Below are 17,234 nucleotides of genomic sequence, written 5' to 3' on the forward strand. Positions count from 1 at the left end.
GGAGAGGATTGCCTGATAGGACTCCTGGGTGACTTACTGGGTAACTGGTGCCTAGTGTCGGCAGGATGTGTATGGCAGGAGAGACAGGCATCCTGACTTGGATAGGCAACATGTATGTAAGCCACGAAGAGGTGGCTCTGGAAGCCGGGAGCACAGCGTAAGGTGTTCATACGGCTCAAGGGAGCACAAGAATGCCAGAAGTGCAGCAACATGACCATAAGAGAGACTCACGGAAGTGGAAAAAGAATCTGGAGAGAACAGAACTATGGAAACAGGCAAGAGAGGCTTCTAACAGGCATCTAGGGTCTAATTTGAAATAAGGTAAAAGCCAGGGTCTCCTGGGCTTGAGGTAAGCCCATTGGTGACTTCTGCCTGAGCCGACTGGAGGGTGGAATGAGGGGCTTCCTGTGAATGGGGGCAGACTTCAGGGTAATCTTTCTCTTTAAAAGAAGCTGGCTATAAAAAAACAACTCCAAATATTAAATAAACCAGCAAGGAAGGGAAAGATACCAAGAATAAGGTGGACCGTGGCTTAGTGGTAGAGCAGTTGCCCAGCGTATCCTGGGGTCCATGTCTAGCCATCTGCACTAAATTGAAACATATCCTCCTTCGAGGGGAGCAGAACCTCAGGAGGCTCAGGAGGCGTGCAAAGTGGGGGAGATTCACCAGGCCCCTCTCTGAGATTCTATAAGCAACACACAAAGTCTAGGTGAGAGGAGCCACTTCAGGGAGGCTACCGCAGGTCTGTAGGGACACAGCTATTGTGAACTGTCTCCTAAGCAGGAGTGGAAACGTGTCCTGATGGGTCTGCCTTTGAGTGACCCATGCTCCTTTAAGTAACCCCGTTAAATTCATTAGCTTGCCAAGCTAGACTTTGCTGGAATCTCTCCTTTGGTCTGTCACTGCTGTGTGTGTGTAGTGAATAGAAATAAGCCTTGTAGGAAAACTACAGCAACACTCCACTGCATAGAACAAACACCTAAGTGGAAAGAGGGAACACCAGGTGACTGACTGGTTTCACCTTGGGAGTATTTGTGCACCAAACAAACTTGAGGTATGTTTTCAAAGTCACAGTCCATCCAAATGAGATTTCCCCAAGACGCCACAGAAAAGTTGCCTGACTTGGGTGAAAGTGGGACAAAAATCTTCCAGGAGAATTGAGAAATACAATCCAGGTCCATAGCATGTTTTAATTTAAAATTCTCCCTATCTAGGCAGCTTAGGAAATCACTCACCATTTAGATTCAAGTAACCTCGGCCGTGTATGGGGCAGGACCGAAGAGAAAGTAACAAAATCACCTCCAGGGGAATCAGCCCTTAACTATAGGAGATTCTTCAGTTAACAGTACAATAAATATACAGCCAAAAACAAAACAAACAAAAAACAAAAAGAGGATATAACCAAATAGAACTTAGAGAAAAATAAATCAACGTAGATCTATCTATTCATAAAAAATGCCTTTTTAAAATGAGTCAAACAGACAGTTAAGTCACTGCTGACTTCATGCATGTTCTACACAGTTACATATTCACTGGTAGAAAAGGATTGTGCAACTTCCAGGTGAAAAGGAAATAGAATGAAAAGTAGTGAGTAAGTAAATGAAAATGACAATAGTAATACGCAATGAATAGAAAAAAATGAATAAAAATAAATTCAGATACGTGCATGATTATAATAAATGTAAACGAACCAAATAATAGAATTTAAAAATAATGACTTCCTGACTGAACAGGAGGGAAAAAAGATGTCAGATACTCGAGGTGAAAGGGAATGAATGACCTTACTTGGTTCTGTTGCTTTACCAAGAGCAGAGAGATTCTAGCTCACCTCTAGTGAAGGAACCAAGAAGAGTTCAAAGGCACAGGAAGCTAAAGGAGTAAAAGGGAGTCAGGACCAAGAAGAGATGAAGAACCTAGGCTGGAGATGGGAGGTGAGCAAAGAGAAAATGTATCAATGCAAGAGCTGTTTCCAGTCAAGGGACAGTCACTTTGATACAATTTCCTCATGAGGATGAATGGCTTATGGTAGAGGGTATGCTTGAAAAAAGTATTAATAATGTAAAAAATATGACAGAGGTGATACTATGTAATGACATGGAGAAAGTGAGAGTGATATCCTGGGACTCAGAAAACCAGGAAGAATGTCCAAGGGGCACTGGGGGTCCAGCAAGAATCACAAAAGGCAATGATCAGCTCTCAGGAGCCCTGTGTGACAGCACTGTCTTTTCTGGAAGTGTTCATCAGCCTGAGGCGGGAGCAGATGAGCCCCTTAGAGCTAGAAAAGGCGGAACCAGAGGATGGGGGCAGATGGAGGCTTATGGAGTGAACAGACAGGTGGGCCAACATATCGAGGAAGCAGAGGTGTCAGCAGCCTGCAGTCTGTACACAAGTGGTCCCACAGGAAGGAGCTGAGCTGTGGCATTCCTGAAGAACACCCTCTCAGGCTCTCCTTGCTCGCTCTCTCTCTCTCTCTCTCTCTGCCCCAGAGGCCACCTCAGGACTTTTGAGGAGGACTTTCTTTCTCTAACTCTCACACTGACCTGGTTCCATCCCAGTGCTTCCTCGGTAAACAGGCCCTGTGCCCTCAGCCCCGTGATGATTCATACTTGAGTTTCTACCTGAGCATGCCCACTGGCCAAACAGGATTGCTCTCCTGGTCATTCTCCTCATGGAGAGCCTCACAGTTTCTTCCTCACAGCCTGATGCCTTTGTTCTGCATACCGCAGCTTCGCAGCACTGTGGGACTGCTGGTGATATGTCTTCATCTTGGGGTTCCCCTTTCCCAGTTGTCTGACCATGCTACCACTGTCTCCCTATGGCCCCCGAGATCATCCCGCACCCTTCCAGCTGTCTTCTACAGAACACGCAGGCATACGTAGTCAGGTACGTAATCTCCAGACAGGGATGGAGCAGTGTCTACTGCTACAAAGCCTGACTCGGAGTCATGAAGTTCTAAATCTGAAAAGAAAGTTTAAGTTATTGTGCCTGGTCCTGCTATTTCACTTTTTATTATTGTTGTTGTTGGGATTCTGTAAACCCCACCCCACAGTTACTTGGCAACAGCCAGGTATGCTCCGCCCCAGTTACCTGGCACTATAAAGGAACTGCTTGCCCCCTCCTCCCTCCCTCCCTCTCTCTCTCTCTCTCTCTCTCTCTCTCTCTCTCTCCTCTCTCTCTCTCTCTCCCCTCTCTCTGCCTCTACTACCTTCTTAACTCCCCCCATGACCTGAATAAACTCTATTTTGTACTATACCATCCTGTGTCTGGTCCCTCAGGGGAAGGAATTCCTAACACAGGCCCCCCAGAGGCATCCTCCTTACCCCCATGCCTCACTTCACCTCCATGGAGCATATCTCCCCCTTCATCTTTTAACTAACAACTATTATTATCGCTTTTTTCAAGATAAGATTTCTTCGTGCAGCCCTGGCTATCCTGGAACTCCCTGTGTAGACCAGGATGGCCTCGATTTCGGGGATCTGCCTCTGCCTCCCGAGTGCTGGAACTAAAGGCATGTGTCATTATGACCAGCCTTGGTTCTGTTATTTTAGAGTAGAGAAACTGAGGCTCAGTAGAGACAGGTGCCTTGCTCAAGGACAGTGTTCAGATTAGTAGTCAATACCTCTATAGGATGATAGAATACTCATTCAGACGGACCCCTCACACCTAAGAGACTGGATACTAGCTTGCCGGGGAAGATTGCCCGAATTGTGCTCACAACCATCTAGTCAAAATATTACTCACCTCACCGTACAGGAAAGGAACTGAGCCCTAGTCCAAGGTCATTCAGCAAATACCTAGTCTGAGACTTCCTCCGTCATCCTGGTTTCTCCTCCCTATCCTTCTATATCCCTGAGACCCTGGTATAAAGTCTCCCTCTTACCTGCTGGCCTTCCATTCTCAACAGCAGTTCCGGTCTCTCCAAGGGGTCGGGGGAGGGAACAAGGGTGGCAGTTGGGGGACAGGGTGTAGGGGAATCAAGGATAAAAGTTGGGGGACAGAGGTGTGGAGGCAGGTGGTGTGGGATAAGGGGGCAGGGCAGGAGATGGGGTACAGGCTTTGTGGGGAGGGGACAAGGATGAGAAGAAGGGGTTAGGGTAAGGGATCAGGAGCAGGGAATGGGGACAGGCTTTGAGGGAAGGGGGCAAGAGTGAGAGGGGGTGCTGTGGTGGGTATAGTATGGCCAGACTTCTGGGCACAGCCGATGGTATCAGGGCTGGCAATCTGGTCCCAGGAAAAGCAACATAGAGACTAGCTAAGCCACTGAAGGGCTCTCCTGTGTTCGAACTAAAAGGGCAAGAAAGTCAGTGACTTAGCCTGTGGGAGGTGCAGTGGGCCAGGCTGAGCTGGGAAAGAAAGGCAGAACAAAACCTGGAGATGGGGGAGACAATAAAGTGGGGCTCAGCTTGCTGGGGTGTGCTCTTGGGTATGTTTGTGTGTATCCCCTTCAATCTCATCCCAGCGTCAGGTACCCAGCCTGGCCCTCAGATCCAGGAGATCTGTCTGGCAGTATTTCCCCTGGTGAGGTCCTCTGAGATTTCCATCTGTATCCTCACTTTGTCCTTGAAGCCTATATGACCCAGCAGACACACCAGCCCAGATTATTCTACCAGCTCCAGAACGACGCCTCCTCCAGGAAGCCTTCCTTCCTCCTCTGTGTTCTTGTCTTTCTTCTCTGGATCACTCAGAGCCTGACCTCCGCAGAAATCACTCGGTTCCTATTGGTTCTGTGTCACCTGTTGCCAAGTTTGCCATTTGAAGCCCTTTGCCGTTTTACGTTCTGGCAGTCCACGGGTAGGCTACCGTGTCTTTATCCTAGAGGCCATACTGGGGTCTCTGAGATGGGCCTTGGCTTAGGTCCTGGGAACGAATGAGTAAGCTTGTAGCTCTCACCCTCGGGCAGTTCATAGTCCCGGAGAGAAAGCTACATTCCCCTGACCAAACTTCAGGGTTGGGATCCCACCTACCTCGGAAACCCACCATGACCACTAGCCCTGTGGTGCTGACACACATCCAGACAAAGGCTCTTTCCTGTTCGCTTTTGTATTGTTCAACACGCTTCCCCACCACGATCCTGGAGTCCTATCCACTCCCCTCTCCCTTCATTTTGGGGGAGGGGGGTTGGGAGAAAGAGAAAGAGAGAGTGAGAGAGAGTGAGAGAAAGAGAGAGAGAGAGAGAGAGAGAGAGAGAGAGAGAGAGAGAGAGAGAGAGAGAGAGAGAGAGAATAACAGAGTTATTTATGACCCTGTCACTTTTCAAAAACCTGGTGGAGAATCTTGCCAAAGCCCCAGGTTGGGGAGAGGAGTCTGGGCAATCTAACCCCGGGGCAGGCTGGGAGTCTGGGAAGCCAGGTTTTATAGCTGCCAGCTGCGGAGGCCAGGTTCAAATCGCTCTGCGCACCCTTGACTGCATTCGGCCCATCAGGCCCAACCCCACCCGACCCGGTTCGATCCAACATGCCCGTCTCCTCTTTGGCATGCCTAGCCTTCATTCCTCCCCACCAGCCGCTTAGGACTCTGCACACCAGGCACCATGTAAAATTGTTGTGTTTCTGGAAACACACCACACGCCGAGAAGCCTTGAAATTCTTCTTGGAACAGGTCCAGGGGTTTATTTATGAAATTCCCAGGGGGTGGGAGAGACAGAAGTCTGGACTTCGCAGACTGAGTGCTGCGCCGTCATCTCGCCCGCATGCATACCCGCAACTCTAGCCAGCTTTTACTACAGGCCCAGCTCCGGCTGTGCTGGGGGCCCGGAAAGCTAGCTCAGGAGCGGGACTCAGGAGAGCGAGGGGAGAAAGCAGTTGGCCATAGTCCTGCACTCTGACTTCCCTCCCTCCTCTCTGCCAGCCCCCCCACGCCCCCCAGTCTACAGTCGTTCTCCCCCCCCCCACCCCGCCTCCTCCACTTTGCTGTGGATCCAAGCTTCAAAGGAGCAGTCTTGCTCGTGGGGCTACGCTGTGTGCTGGGCAGGCACTCTTTGGTTCTTCGTAGTTTTTGGTCGGAGGCATGTGTGTGGAAGAGGATGCCAAAGGCTTGGAGGAAGTTTAGGATGTCCGATCTTCTTCTGGTGCATTAGGGTTGTCTCGAGGACATGGATGAGTGGTTAGACCTGCTCTCAGGCCAGTGCACTGGAACAGCCTGCTATTACAGGCCTTTGGGCCACTTACTGCCCTGCAACTCTGGTCAGTAACTGAGAGGGTTCTTAGTGAGATTGGAGCATTGGGACTGAGGCAGCGTCTTTAGGTCACCAGGCACATAGTTAGGCATGTAGTTTCCGAGTAGACGGTTTGTCTAGTGTGTAAGAAGCTTCTATTCCCGCCCTAGAACTAAAAAAAAAAAAAAAAAAAAAAAAAACAGTTGTTTTAGTTTTCTGCCTTCGGTGGTTCAACCCCATGCAGTGACCATCTTCCAAAAATCACACGATCTTACTTCAGGACTGGCTTTACTAATCTGCCAGAGACGTGATAGACAGTTGCCGAGAGCGCTGGGCTTGTCATAGGAGTCAGGGAAAAGTCAAAGAACACCGTCCCCTCTGACTAATAAAACCGGAATACAGAAAATAAAACACATTGAATACTGGCGCGACCATCGGGAAATGTCCTTTAGGGACGGCTCATCTTCTCAAACAGCCTAGGCCTCCAACGCTGATATTCCGAATGCTCACTCTATTGAGAAAGAAGAGTCCAAAAAGTCCAGTTGGCTTCACACACCTCTGGAAGATTCTCCTCCCTCGGGAAGCCCCAACTGATCACAGAGTGAGCTGGGCTGGGGAGAAAGACCTGGGGATAGCCTTTCCCGGTGAGGCGAGCAGGTGTGGGCAGAAGCACCTGCCGGCCTATGTAAGGCAGGTAGAGCCACTCCTGCCTGAGAGCCAACAGTACCAGCCTGCCAGGGCCTGCATTTGTGCCTGTGGGAGCATGTGTACAGACGTGTGCTAATACGCTAGCACATACGGGAGGATTGGCCCAGAGATAAAGACATGAAACTACTCATGCCCCTAGTTATCCCAGTCAGCCATAGCCTTTGCCCAGGCTTATGAGTTAACGCACTCATGGGAAAGGTGCAGATCTATTTTTAGAAAATGTAGTAGACCGTGGCCTCCGGATGTAGACAGATATGATTCAAACCCCAGATCTATAATTTGTTAGCTGTGCAATTCGGGGCCTGCCGTTTAATCTTGCTAGTCTTTTGGCTCCAAATCTGTATATAGAAATAATGGCCTTTTTGGGTTTCGTTTTGTTTTTTGTTTGTTTGTTTTTCTTTTGAGACAGGGTCTCACTGTAGTCATGGCTGGCCTGGAACTCAGGACATAGACCAGGCTGGCTTGGAACTCACAGAGATCAGCTGCCTCTACCTTTCAAGGGCTGAGAATAGAGTAGCGCACCACCAGGCTTGGTGAAAAAAAACCAATTTTTGTTTTTGCAAAATGTATGTGAGAATAGAGGGAAATCATCCTTTATCAGTTGTCAGAGACCGGAGAGATGACAGTTGTGCCTTCTGAGAGGCCAAGAATGCCAGTCCTGGAGTCGGGCTGCCAGCTTTAAACTTTGCAGAGCCTCAGCCTTCCCACCCGTAAGGCAGGAATAACCGAAGCACTACTTCACCGGATCGTCCTGGGGTCCAAGGCATCAGTCCGCACACAGCACGTCCATGCGGGGCCGTGGAGCCAGTATTCACACCTCTGTGGTCCTCGTCCCAAGACCCAGTCTCAGCACAGCCCCTGTCCCAGCTTGCCCTGTCTGTGGCTCCAGGCCAGGTTTTTTTCTTACAGTAAAATCTGTTTTTCCCCCCAAGCTGGTCCTTCCCAGGCGTGCAGTTGTCATGGGAACCTGCAGAGGCTGCCTCGCTCTGGGGGAGAAAGAGCTTGTAGATGAAAGCCAAGGAATCCCACCACTGCTGTTGCAGCCACTACAATAGGGGGCTCACTATTACAACTCCAGAATACAGCCAGCCACCGGGGGCCCTGCTGTCTGAAGAGGTTCCCACGCACCCCACCTGGCGCCTGATGCTCAGGGGGCCCTAAGTAAGCAGTGTGGCTAGGTGACAGAAGTCCCTTGATTCAAACCTCTCTGGCACCATTTCTTCTACCTCCCCCTCCTCCTCTCCCTCCTCTTCTTCCTCTTCCTTCTCCTCCTCCTCCCCCTCCTCCTCTTCCTCCTCCTCCTCTCCCTCTTCCTCTTCCTCCTCCTTTTCCGCCTCCTTCTCCTTCTCCTCCTCCTCTCCCTCCCCCTTCTCCTCCTCTCCCTCTTCCTCCTTCCCTGGCCCCTCCTCCTCCTTCCCTGGCCCCTCCTCCTTCCCTGACCCTCCTCCTCCTCTTACATTTTGTTTTTCTCCATACAGGGTCTCATGTAGCCCAGGCTGGCCTCCGCTCACTATGTAACTACATAAGGCCATGAAGGTTTGTTTACTCTTATCTCTATCTCCTGAGTGCCAGGTTTACAGGCAAATGCCCCACACCTGGCTTTCTCTGCCATCTTCTCCTTATTTCAAAGATGAGGCCAGTGTTGGCCACCATTGCTTTGTGGTGGGCTGAAGAGATGCAGGGCTCGGAGTAGGGCTTCAGATCTGATTTGCTACTTTTCTTCCTTTTTAAGATGATGACGTGTATGCAAGCAGGCACAATTGGCTTTGTGGGACAGATGGGCAAACTGAGGCCTCAGACGCACAAGTGACTTCCGGAGTCATGCAGCCAGTAAAATAGAAGCCTCATCCTTTGAAGTGTGCCATTGCCTAGAAACGCTGGGGACTGCAGGGAAGCAGTGGGAGGGAGGGGGAGGGAGGGACCAGAGGACAGGAGCATGCCATTTAACTCTCCAATGGAGACAGTCTAAGACAGCGATTCTTAATGCTACCTAACTACCTAACGCTGCTGCCCTTTAATACAGATGCTTGTGTTGTGGTGACCCCCAGACATTAAATTATTCTGTTACTACTTCAGCACTGTAATTTTGCTATGGTTATGAAACGGAAACATCTGATATGCAGGTTATCTGATATAAAATCCCTGGGAAAGTGTCCTTTGACACCCCCCCCAGGGGCTGTGACCCACAGGCTGAGAACTGGTCTAAGGGGACAAAAAGCCAGGCCATTTCCCCCTGTTAAAATTCTACTCCTGAGAGCAAGGCATCCCCCCCACCCCCTCTTCCTCTCTCGGGAGCATCAGAACAGCAGTGCAATGGGAACCTCTGTGGGTTTCATAAAAGTTGCACCTCTTAATCACACCCAGCGACTGTCTCAGGGCTCTCCCTGCGCTTTCAATTTTTTTCTGATTTATTATTTTACAGCGTGTGTGCCTGCATGTAGATATATACACAAGAGTGCCGGTGCTTGTGGAAGCCACAGGTGTCGGCTCAGCTGGAGTTGGAGCTACAGATTGTGGTGAGTCAATTTGAACCCAGGACCTCTGGGAGAGCAGCCAGTGCTGCTAACCACTGAGCCATCTCTCCAGCCCCTCTGTGTGCTTCTTCACCAAGCAACTCCACTTGTAGGATTTCACCCCTAAGAAATACCATGAGCAGACATGTTCCTGAAGCTGTAGACAGGTCGGTGGTCATGGGGACAGACCTGTTGCCATACTGTTCAGGCCCCCCAGAGGCCTGTGGGAAATTGTCCAAAGGGAGCTGATATCCAGCTCAGTGCTAGAGCTCCTGCTTAGCATCCATGAGACCCACGGTACAACCTCAGGAACATCCACATGGAAAAGTAATGACAGGAAGGTATGCTTATGGTATATAATTAGGGTTGGGGAAAATAGGTTATAAAATATGTATGGTATAATCTAAAATTATATATAAAAGGGCTAGAAAGACATAGAGCAAAATGCTTACAAGATCTCTCAGTTCAGTGAAATTATAAATAATTTCTTCTTGGCATTTTTATTTTTAAAGACAGGGTCTCACTTTGTAGACCTGGGTGTCCTAGAACTTGCTATGTGGACGAGACCAGCCTTGAACTCACAGTGATCAGACTCCTGAGTGCTAGGATTGGAGCAGTCCCCGAGACTTTACATACTCACCCACAGGCACGAGGCAGCAAGAGCTAACTGGGAATGGCAGCCCACACCTCCAACGAGGCTGCACCTCCTAAGTCTTCCCAAAGAGTTCCACCAACTGAAGACTACGTGTTCAAACAAACGAACCCACAGGGTCCATCCAAACCACCACAACCCACAAGTGGACAGCGGACGGAGAGTGAGAGGCGTTGGAGCAGTCGATCTTAAGTGGGATGCCTCCATCAGCCCCTTCCTCCAGGCTTAAGGATTTACTTAGAAAAAGGAGGTGGGAAGATTGTAAGAGCCGGAGATGTGGGAGAACGCCAAAGAAACTGTCTCCCAGACACTACAGGACAGATGCTCACATGAACTCGGAGACCGCAGCAGCATCCACAAAATCAGCACACATTCAAGTCACACAGGGTCCCAGAACCAAGAGGGGGAAGTTGACCCTAAACCAAGAAGTTATTTGTTTTTTTTTTTTAAGATTTATTTATTTATCAAATGTAAGTACACTGCAGCTATCTTCAGACACACTGGAAGAGGGCACCAGATCTCATTACAGATGGTTGTGAGCCACTATGTGATTGCCGGGATTTGAACTCAGGACCTCTGGAAGAACAGTCAGTGCTCTAACCACTGATCCATCTCTCCAGCCCTCAAGAAGCTATTTGTAATTGATACTCTGCCAAATAGGAAATACATTTTCTTCAATGGAGTGTCACTGGGCAGGGTCAATCACATTCCAGAGCAGATCCTGTCGGTCAACACAAACTAAACTCCACTTTTTTTTTTTTTTTTTGTGGACTTTTTGTTTCATTTTGTGTTGTTTTGTTGAAAAAAAAAAAACATGGTATATATATGTGTGTGTGTGTGTGTGTGTGTGTGTGTGTGTGTCACATTGGGTCTTTTGATTTTAATTTTTGTGGGGTTTGTTTTTGGACTTTATTTTCAAGAGAGGGAATAAAATCGGGTGGGCAGGAAGTGGGAAGGATCTGGGAGGTGTTGCAGGAGGGGAAGACATGATCAAAATATATGGTATAGGAGAAAATAGAAGAAGGGGTAAAGGAATTTGAAAGCAGACTGGGAGGCAGAGAAAGATGTAAGAAGAGAATGGTAGGGTGTGGGGCTTGTGTAACACATGCATAAAAGGAAGGAGAGAAGGAAGGGAAGGAGGGAGGAAGGGAGGGGGAGGGAGGGGAAGGAGGGAGGGGAAGGAGGGAGGGAGGGGAAGGAGGGAGAGAACCAGCTCAGTGCACAGCTCCATTTATTAGTGGCTACCATATACGTAAACACCTTCTATGGTTCTATTTCTTTAAGCTTTTTCATTTTCATTTTCTCGCAGTGTGGCCTCAGTCTGTGTCCCAGGAGAGCCCGTACTCACTAGTAGACCATGCTGGCTCCAAATCTGCAGGTCTCCGGCTGCTCCTCACACACTGTGCTTATAGCCAAGAGCCACCACGCCTGGCTCCTTTCCTCGTTGTCACGATGAATTCTGTTTGCTTGATTGCTTTTGAGGCAAGGTTTCCTGTAGACCAGGCTTGACTCAAATTCACCGCGTAGCTGAGTTTGACCTTGGACTCTAAAGTACTGGGATTGGAGGCATGCCCCACCCACCAGGCCTGGTTTTATATACTGCTGGGCCTTGAACACTAAAACTCTGTTTGCTTTGCACTCTGCGGATGAGCCACATCCCTAGCCTCAACAAAACTTGTTTCACAAGATGTTAAGTCACTCAAGACTTCACTGAAATCCAGGGAACCCCCTCCCTCCTCCCTGTCTAGAAATGCAGGAGTTTCTCACCATTCAGTTGGCTTCAGTCAGCCACTGGAACAAGGGTGTTAGATACTGAAGACCCCTTCCGTGGGCAGCCTCCTCCTCTCTGGGCCCTGTGTCTTCTGCTCCACTGTTACTCAAATCCGCCCTCTCTGCTGCCCAGCACTGGGTCTCCCTGGACTCCCGGCCTTAGTTTAGGAGATTGGAGATGTGCATGTGGGCCTCTACGGGTGCATGTAAGATGCATGTGGGGTGCGTGTGGGCCTCTGTGGGGTGTGTGGGATGCACATAGGGTGCCTGTGGGATGTATATAAAGGTGGGCTATGGTGTATGTGTGGGTGCCTGTGGGTTGCTTGTGGGGATAGGCTGTTGGATGCATGTGGGGTGTGTGTTGAGTGCATGTGGGTTCATGTGGGATGCCTGTGGGGGTACTTGTGGGATGTGTGTTGGGTACATGTGGGGTGTCTATGGGGTACTTGTGGGGTGTGTGTGGGGTGCATGTGGGTGCGTGTGGGATGCCTGTGGGGGTACTTGTGGGGTATGTGTTGGGTACATGTGGGGTGTCTATGGGGTACTTGTGGGGTGTATGTGGGGTGCCCGTGGAGGTGAGCTGTGTCATGCTGTACTGTCTGGGGCTCACTGTCATCTGTACATGAATGAAGAAGAAGGGGTAGAAGTCAGGTGGCTGAAAAACCAATACACATCAGGAATGCTAGGTCTTGCTATGCCCCTCCCTACGGATGAGTCCTGGAAAGTTAGTCAACAGACTTGAGGTTGTGTAGCTCAAGAGAGCTGGAGTTGAGACCCAAGCCTGCCACCCTTCAAGGTCCACTCCATCGACTCCCACGCGCTTACTGATGAGTGCCAGTTAGCCAGACAAAGGGGACAGTATGTAAAAGCCCAGAGGCAAAAGGAACAAGGGCTGGAGAAGTCGGACTATGGGGGGAGGGGGCTGTGGAGTGAGCTGGGGCCCAGGCTGCCGATGGGGGGTGGGGTGGGGAGGCTGCCTGCTAGCAAGGAGTCATACATTTGCAGGTCTGAGCTGGACGGTGAAACGAGGGGAGTTTTTCCAAGTGGAGGGTTCAGAATCAGTGAGGTGAATAGGAACAGGGCCGGGTGGCCTAGCCAAGCATGCTGGGAACTCAGGAGCACTAGGGGGAGGGAGTCAGGTCTCTGAGGTGTACCTGACCGACTGGCATGGGGAGCAGATAATTATGAATGAACGTTGAGCCTTGGGCTCACTCCTCAGCACTGAATAGGTGAGGCACAGGTACACGCGTGTCCCTCAGCTCTCCGGAGAATCAGGAGTTCAAGGTTATCTTCTGCTACATAGGGCATTTGAGGCCAACTTGAGCCTCGTGAGACTCTGTCTTAAGAAACCAAACAGAAAGGCAGATTTGGAGGCCATTCACACGCATCAACACCAAACTGCATCGAGATGACCCAGAAAGGGTGTGTAAAAGAAGAGGACCCAGCACTAGCCCCCGGGACCTCTGAGCCGAGCAGATGGGCTGTGGGTGCCAGGAGAGTCAGAGGCGGATTTGGTCAGCGGTGTTAAAGAGGGAAGGAATAAGAAAGATTTAGTAACAAGGAGGCCAGTGGTAACCTCCAAGAGATCGGTTTCCATGGCGAAATCAGAAGACAGTGGGCTGAGGCGTGAGTGGGAGTGAGCAGGCAGACACTTTTCCAATAATGTGGCCATAACGTGGACGGGAGGGAGGAGGGGAGGTGGGGTGGGCAGTAGAAGGGTTAGGGCATGAAGGTTAGGGGAAACTGGTGGGAAAGACCCAAGTCACCAACCAGGTGGGAGGAACTTAGCTGGGAATGGAACTAGTCTGAGCCCCGGGGAGTCTGAGGCAAAGGATCTCTGAGCTCCAGGATTAAAGGTCAGTGTAAAAAAAAGAGTTGTAGCAAGATCCTGTCTCAAAAAAATAAAGAAAAAAGCAAGGTGAGGCCCCTGAAAGGGGGGCTGGAAGGGAGAAGCCACACTTGAGGACCGCTTGGCCCTTTGGAGTGGGTAGCTTCAGTTGTGGAAGTTTAAATGTTTGAAAAAAAGTGACCGAAGGTGCTGAGAGTCACCATCCCCTTTTCAAAATAACTGTAATGAGCCCGCTTTTATGACTTTCCCTCACATTCTCCAATTTACACCAGGGTTTTTTTTTTAATGTAAATCTGAAAGCACGGTAGAAAGACGGATCTTCTTTTCTTCTCTCCTTCCTTCCTTTCTTTCCTTTTTCTCTGTCTAATCTACCCTGGTCTTGAACTCATATGCAGATGAGGAAGGCCTGAAACCTTGTTCTTCCTGTTCCTCCTTCAAGCTGTGCACCACCAGACCTGGGGAAAAGGCCATTTTGAATGAGTGAACATTAAGAAAAAAATAATTAATTTTATTCACTTCAGGTACAAACAAAAGCATAAACTATTACCTATGGGTTGGGAAAGAACACTTTGTAATTAGCATAGAAATTGTTTGCAATGTAAATTCCTGTTCTGAAGTACTTGACTATGCTTAAAAACAGTAGTTAGTATTTTAAGAATCCCCTTGTGGGGTAAAACCACTTTGTATCTATTTTAAGACCTTGTTAAATCTGCTTAAATGTAGTTTAGGGAAAAAATCTTTTAAAGATACTGGCTACACCAGAAAACAGCTTCTTCCAGCAGCAAGGTGAGACAGTTCCCGGTACAGGTGCTTCCAAAGGCCACTGCCACCGCAGGCAGATCTGATGGCTCTAGATTGTAACTAAGGGAACAGTGGGGGCGTAAATGTAAATTTCATTTCTCAAAAGACCTGACTAGTGTATTGATTCAAAGGGAGTAGCCAGCAAATGCAGGCTGGGGAGCTCTTTCTAATTCAAGTCAATAGAACTAGAGAAACGCACAAATGCATACATGTATCTCTAGGTTTTCCCGGTTGAGCCGACACTCCAGGAAGAGGAGGCCAGGGAGATAAGCAACCCCGGCAGGACTGGGGAACCCGTGACACTGAATAGCCCAGAGCACTGTAAACTGAAGCCTGGAATCCTATTGGCAAGAATAATGTTCTACCATTGGGAGGCTTGTTATCTACATTCATCTGTCTGTCTGTCTTACTATTTGTCAGTCATCTAGCAATCTCCTATTAACCTATCATTTATCTATCTATCTATCTATCTATCTATCTATCATCTATCTATCTATCATCTATCTATCTATCTATCATCTATCATCTATCTATCTATCATCTATCTATCTATCATCTATCTATCTATCTATCTATCTATCATCTATCATCTATCTATCTATCTATCATCTATCTATCTATCTATCTATCTATCATCTATCTATCTATCTATCATCTATCTATCTATCTATCATCTATCTATCATCTATCTATCTATCTATCATCTATCTATCTATCTATCTATCATCTATCATCTATCTATCTATCATCTATCTATCATCTTTACAAAGTCTCAGTGCCAGCCTGGCATCACGTTCTCCCTAGGTAGCAGAGGATAGCTTTGAACTCCTGATCCTCCAGTCTCTATCTTCCAAGTGCCAAGACCATCAACACTGCAGGCTTGCCCAACTGCTGTGGTTCTCTGTTGAACAGTAGTTCTGGCCAGGCCACTGACCTGTGTGATCACAATGGCTCACCAGCAACCACCTCAGCAAGGTGAGGGGGACACGGAATGCCTGCTTCTGTTCTGTTTCCTGCCTGTCACAAGAGTGGCCGGTTCAAGATTCAGCTTTGTGGTCTGGGTTCCTCGCCATCCCCACCTCCACACGAGCCTCCGGAGAACCAGGAGGTCATATGGCATCCTCATCTTACGTAAGGTGACAGGTCTCCCTCTTAAATATAATTTCAGTTCCTTCTTCAGCTCCATTTCAATCTCCATCTCTCCTGTTCCCCACATCCCACAACACGCTAATGAGCTGCTTCGTGTCCTGAAATAGATGCACACCCTTGTTAAGGATGGAGTGTTGTTTTGAACATGTATGCATTCTGCACTCGAATAAAAAGGCATTGTGCTATTGAATTCAGTCTCTTCTTTTGCCAATCAATTATATGTGTGTGTGTGTATTCTTTGTGTGTGTGTGTGTATTCTTTGTGTGTGTGTCTGTGTGTATTCTTTGTGTGTGTGTGTATTCTTTGTGTGTGTGTGTATGTGTGTGTGTATGTGTGTGTGTGTATTCTTTGTGTGTGTGTATGTATTATTTGTGTGTGTGTATGTATTCTTTGTGTGTGTATGAGTATGTGTGTGTATGTGTGTGTGTGTATGTGTGTGTGTATTCTTTGTGTGTGTGTGTATGTATTCTTTGTGTGTGTGTATGTATTCTTTGTGTGTGTATGTGTATGTGTGTGTGTATGTGTGTGTATTCTTTGTGTGTGTGTGTATTCTTTGTGTGTGTGTATGTATTCATGTATTCTTTGTGTGTGTGTGTATTCTTTGTGTGTGTGTATGTGTGTGTGTATGTGTGTGTGTGTATGTGTGTGTGTGTGTGTGTGTATGTGTGTGTGTGTGTATGTGTGTGTGTGTATGTGTGTGTGTATTCTTTGTGTGTGTGTGTATGTATTCTTTGTGTGTGTGTATGTATTCTTTGTGTGTGTATGTGTATTTGTGTGTGTATGTGTGTGTATTCTTTGTGTGTGTGTGTGTATTCTTTGTGTGTGTGTGTATTCTTTGTGTGTGTGTATGTGTGTGTGTATGTGTGTGTGTGTGTGTGTGTGTGTGTGTGTGTGTGTGTGTGTATGTGTGTGTGTGTGTATGTGTGTGTGTGTATGTGTGTGTGTGTGTGTGGTTTGTTTAAGGTCTCACCATGTGGCCCCTGGCCTGGCACTCACAGTGAAGAACAGGTTGCAGCCTGCAGCAATCCTGACTTCCTCCTGAGTGCTGGAGGTGTAACTGATCCTCCAGGTCTAGCTTCAGTTGTGTGTTTTAAAAGTCTCACGTGCTGCTGTACACATGCAAACACACACACACACAGACATGTCTGGCTCGCTGCTTCTAATGTCTACACAACTGCGTAACTGTTACTATGACCCGACCTAGAGCGTTTTCCTCACTTGCCTTTATCCATGCTTTCTGTTTTGTTACAACAGGAACTCCCTGTGTGATCCAGGCCATCCTCCACCTCAGCCTTGAGAATCCTATGTACATATATATACACATGTATATACACACACACATACATATATTCATGTATACATCATATACATATGCGTTACACACACACACTAATTATATATATATGCAGACAGACAGGATTTTTCTGTGTAGCCATGTTTGTCCTGGAAATCAATCTGTAGATGAGGCTGGTGTCAAATTTAGAGATCCACCTGTTTCTACCTCCAAGGAGCTGGGTTAAAGGTGTGGGCCACTCCACCCGGCTTGACTTCACTGATTTTTTTGGTGCTTCTCATGTGTAGAGCCTTTTACAGGTGTGTCTGGGTTGGCTTCTGAGTCTTTTACTATTTCCCTAGGTC

This window comes from Micromys minutus (genome assembly GCF_963924665.1).
Source record: "Micromys minutus genome assembly, chromosome: 27".
Classification (NCBI taxonomy): Eukaryota; Metazoa; Chordata; class Mammalia; order Rodentia; family Muridae; genus Micromys; species Micromys minutus.